The sequence below is a fragment of the Triticum dicoccoides genome, chromosome 4B, assembly GCF_002162155.2.
Source record: "Triticum dicoccoides isolate Atlit2015 ecotype Zavitan chromosome 4B, WEW_v2.0, whole genome shotgun sequence".
Taxonomy (NCBI): Eukaryota; Viridiplantae; Streptophyta; class Magnoliopsida; order Poales; family Poaceae; genus Triticum; species Triticum dicoccoides.
In genome coordinates this window covers 72,968,606-72,972,859 of record NC_041387.1, presented here as the reverse complement: position 1 = coordinate 72,972,859, position 4,254 = coordinate 72,968,606, and the positions used below count along the sequence as shown (strand labels likewise).

The 4,254-nt window shown below is 54.6% G+C and overlaps 1 pseudogene; it reads left to right on the top strand.

Annotated features, from left to right (window-relative positions):
- The window catches only part of LOC119292520, a 40,937-nt pseudogene that overhangs the window by 2,485 nt on the left and 34,198 nt on the right, over positions 1 to 4,254 (top strand).

The following is a 4,254-nucleotide window of genomic DNA, read 5'->3' as shown; positions in this document are numbered from 1 at the left end:
ACGTGCGCTCCGGGTGGCACTCCTTCGTTCAGTGTGTGGCCCCCAAGTGCGATGGTCATCTGGCTGGCTCGGGGTCTTCCACCTTTGCGCCCATGCGCCACATCCCTCCGCTCTGGCAGAACTCCCCTTCCGCGTGTCGTGCATCCTGATGTTCATGGTCTGCTGCTCTACGCCACCCAGGCTGGGATGCGCCGCTGCTGGCATGGCGCGTGAGTCCACCGTTGCCCCCACCCCCCTTCCTCAGATCCATGCTCATGGGTGATGGGTGGATTGTCGCGGTTCCCCTGCCTCGCGCGAGCCATGCGGCTCTGGCGCCCTCGGTCTAGTCGCCTACGCGGCCGGACATTATAGTTACATCTGGTTTGTGCCCGTGTCAGCCGCGTTTAGCATGGTGGGCTGCTGCCCCTGGCCGCAGTTCCCTCTGACCTTCGGCTCTCTCTCTCCGGGAGAAATCCCTTTGTTGGTTCCTTGCCAGCGGTAGCAACGGCGATGCCTTACCGGCGCCGCTTCATCTTCTTGGAGGTGCTGCTGTGGAGTTCAGTGCAGCTATGATTTTGGATGAAAGTCCTGCGATGATGGCGCATGTGCGCGTCATTCAACCTTCCAGAAGGTATCGCGAAAACCCACGCTTCGATCCACTCACCTACGCCTGTCCATCCCATCATCGACTTTTGTATCTCCGTCGAGCCAGTCACCGTCATCCATCCACTCGTCTGGTGTTCGTCCTCGGTGTTGTTCCCCAGTGTGCGCAATGTTGATGTGCATGTTCAAGCCCCTCCCACGGTGATGCGGTGAGCTTAGTGCTTTTGGTGTTGTTCCGGTTCATCTTTGCTCTTCGACGATGCAAGAGGCCTCCCCAACTTGCTAATCGTCCTGAATTCCCGTGGCGGAGCCCCCAGTCAAGGTTCGTGTTGTCACTCGTTTGTTGTGGATGCTCCTGAATAGTGTCGTGAGGTTCGATATGCACACCAGTGCGGTGTGTTAGGTTGCTTGCTTAGTCTTGGTATTGTGATCCTTCGATGACACCCCTCTTCTACTTGTACCTCTGTGGTGTTGGTCGTTTGGTCTGCTAGCTAGGTCATCCCTTGTCCGGGGCGTCCTTTTTTCTTCTCTTCTTCAGTTATTGATGTGCGTCAGCCGGGTCTTGAACTCAAATCCTCTTGGCTTTGATACCATGTAAAACTGCACGCACCAGTCAGTTCACCCAAAAGCTCAAGCTGATGCGAAAGGTGGAATATGCCTTTATATAACAACAACGTGCATCGTCGGCTGGAACAGTGACCGCCTCCTCATCTAAGAGCCCGGCCTAGACGATGTCGTCAAGCAGTGCCGCGGCCACAATGTCTTCTTCATCACCGACGTGCAACGCTACATCGGCGAGGCGTGCATCGTCTTCGTCTCCATCAACACCCCCACTAAGACCCGCGGCCCTGGCGCCAGCAAGGCCGCCGACCTCACCTACTGGGATAGCACCATGCGCATGATCGCCGATGTCTCCCGCTCCGACAAGATTGTGGTTGAGAAGTCCACCGTGCCCCTTCAAGACCTCCGAGGCTATCGAGAAGATCCTCGCCCACAACAGTTGTGGCATCCGCTACCAGATCCTGCCCAACCAAGAGTTTCTAGCCAAGGGCACCGCCGTGCAAGACCATTTCGCACCCAACCGCGTCCTCACCGGCAGATGCAAGACTCCCGAGGGGCACACCACCGTGAAGATCCTCAAGGACATGTATGCGCACTGGCTCTCCGAGGACCGCATCATCAACACCAACCTCTAGTTGGTCGAGCTGGCCAAGCTCGCCGCCAACGCCTTCCTCGTGCAATGCATCTCCTCCGTGAATGCCATCTTCGCGCTATGTGAAGCCACTAGCGCCGATGGCACTGAGGTAGCCTGCTCCATCGGCAAGGACTCACGCATTGGCTCAAGCTTCATCTCTGCCAGCGTCACTTCGGTGGCTCGTTCTTCCAGAAGGACATCCTCAACCTCGTATACATCTGCGAGTGTTACAGCTTCCCCGAGGTGGAGGACTACTCGTGGTCAGTCATCGGCATGAACAACTACCGGAAGAGCTGCTTCGTCAACCCCGTCGTGTCCTCCATGTTTAACACAGTTGTCGGGAAGGAGGTGACCATGCTGGAGTTCACCTTCAAGACGGACGTCGGCGACATACACGAGATGATGAGACGCCGACCATCGATGTGTGTTGGGGCCTTCTCAGGGACAAGGCCATCGTCAACATCTAGGACGCACATGTGACGGAGGAGCAGGTGCGGTGTGACCTCGCCATGTACAAGTTCAACTAGGACCACCTGCACCACCAGCAGCTGATATGTCTCCAACGTATCTACTTTTCCAAACACTTTTGCCCTTGTTTTGGACTCTAATTTGCATGATTTGAATGAAACTAACCCGGACTGACGCTGTTTTCAGCAGAACTGCCATGATGTTGTTTTATGTGTAGAAAACAAAAGTTCTCAGAATGTCCTGAAAATCTACGGAGGCAAGTTTCAGAAAATATAAAAAATACTGGCGAAAGAATCAAGACCAGGGGTCCCACACCCTGTCCACGAGGGTGGGGGGCGCGCCCACCCCCCTGGGCGCGCTCCATATCTCGTTGGCCCCCTGAGGCTCCGCCGACCTCAACTCCAGCTCCATATATTCCGTCTCGCGGAGAAAAAAATCAGAGAGAAAGTTTCATCATGTTTTACGATACGAAGCCGCCGCTAAGCCCAAATCTCTCTCGGGGGGGCTGATCCGGAGTCCGTTCGAGGCTCCGGAGAGGGAGATTCGTCGCCGTCATCATCGTTGAAAGGATCGATATAGTTGACTAGAGGGGGGTGAATAGGCAACTAACAATTTTTAGTCTTTTCTTTACCAATTTAAACTTTGCAACAAAGTAGGTTGTCTAGATATGCAACTATGTGAGCAACCTATATGATGCAATAACAACTAGCACATAAGCAAGCAAGGGATACAACACAAATAAGCTTTCACAAGTAAAGGCACGAGATAACCAAGAGTGGAGCCGGTGGAGACGAGGATGTGTAACCGAAGTTCCTTCCTTTTAAAGGGAAGTACGTCTCCGTTAGAGCGGTGTGGAGGCACAATGCTCCCCAAGAAGCCACTAGGGCCACCGTATTCTCCTCACGCCCTCACACAATGCGAGATGCCGTGATTCCACTATTGGTGCCCTTGAAGGCGGCGACCGAACCTGATGTAGGGCGGAACCCTATGGTGACGATCTTTCACGTTGGGAGTGGATCCTACGGGGAATCACGAAGAACACATAGAAGAACTAGAGGGAAGACACGGGGAGAACGAGAGGAACACTCAACCGACACGGAATCAATCACACGAGTGCTAGATCACCGAAAGCAAAAGGTATCACATGATCCATAATCAACAAAGGTAAGGATACAAAGGAACCATTCTTCTCCGTACGGAGGTCTTGATGGTCTTCCCGAGAAAGGGGTCTTGAATCCGCTTGGGGGATCTTTTCCGAAGAGGTCGTGAGCTCCGAGGAGAAGTAACCAAGTGGATGAGCAAGGCTCTCACACAAAATATGAGCTAAACCAATGCTACCCTAACTAGGAGGAGGTGGAGGAGTATATATAGTCTAGAGCCACGAAGAGGTAAGTGAGGGTGAAGGGGTACATGGGCTCGGCCCGTTACACTGTGCGCAGACAGGCCGGTTGTACCGGTCGAGGGGGCGGTTGTACCGTTGGCGACTCATGGCGGGCGGAAGTACCGGTCGAGGAAGGCGGTACTACCGCTGGGGTCAGGTGCTGGCTTCTACAGATGGGCGTCGGGGCCCCCAGCGGTTGTACCGGTCATGGGGCTGGTAGTACCGGTCTTTTGGGATTTACCGGTACATCCGGTGTTGTACCGGCCTTGCACCGCTTGATCACAGAATGGTGGCCGGTTGTTGGGTGATAGTCGGCCGGTTGTACCGCCCGGGCGGTTGTTGGGCGGTTGTGCCGGTCCTTCCAGGCTGGGCAGAATGCCTCCTTGATCCTGGTGTCCATCTTGCACCACTCCTTCTCCTTGGTTGCTTACATGGTACCTGACCATGCAAAGGGTCTCCGTTTGAGGTAGTAGCCATGTCTCAAATGGGTCAAAGGGAAGTTCAACAAGGAGAGAGTTAACCTCGGATTGGATGGCACGTGCTTGGGCTCTTGTCATGGGTCCTCTTGGAGCTTGTGTGGTCGAAGTAGTGTCCATGGGGATGATGGAGGGATGCTCCGCATCATCCC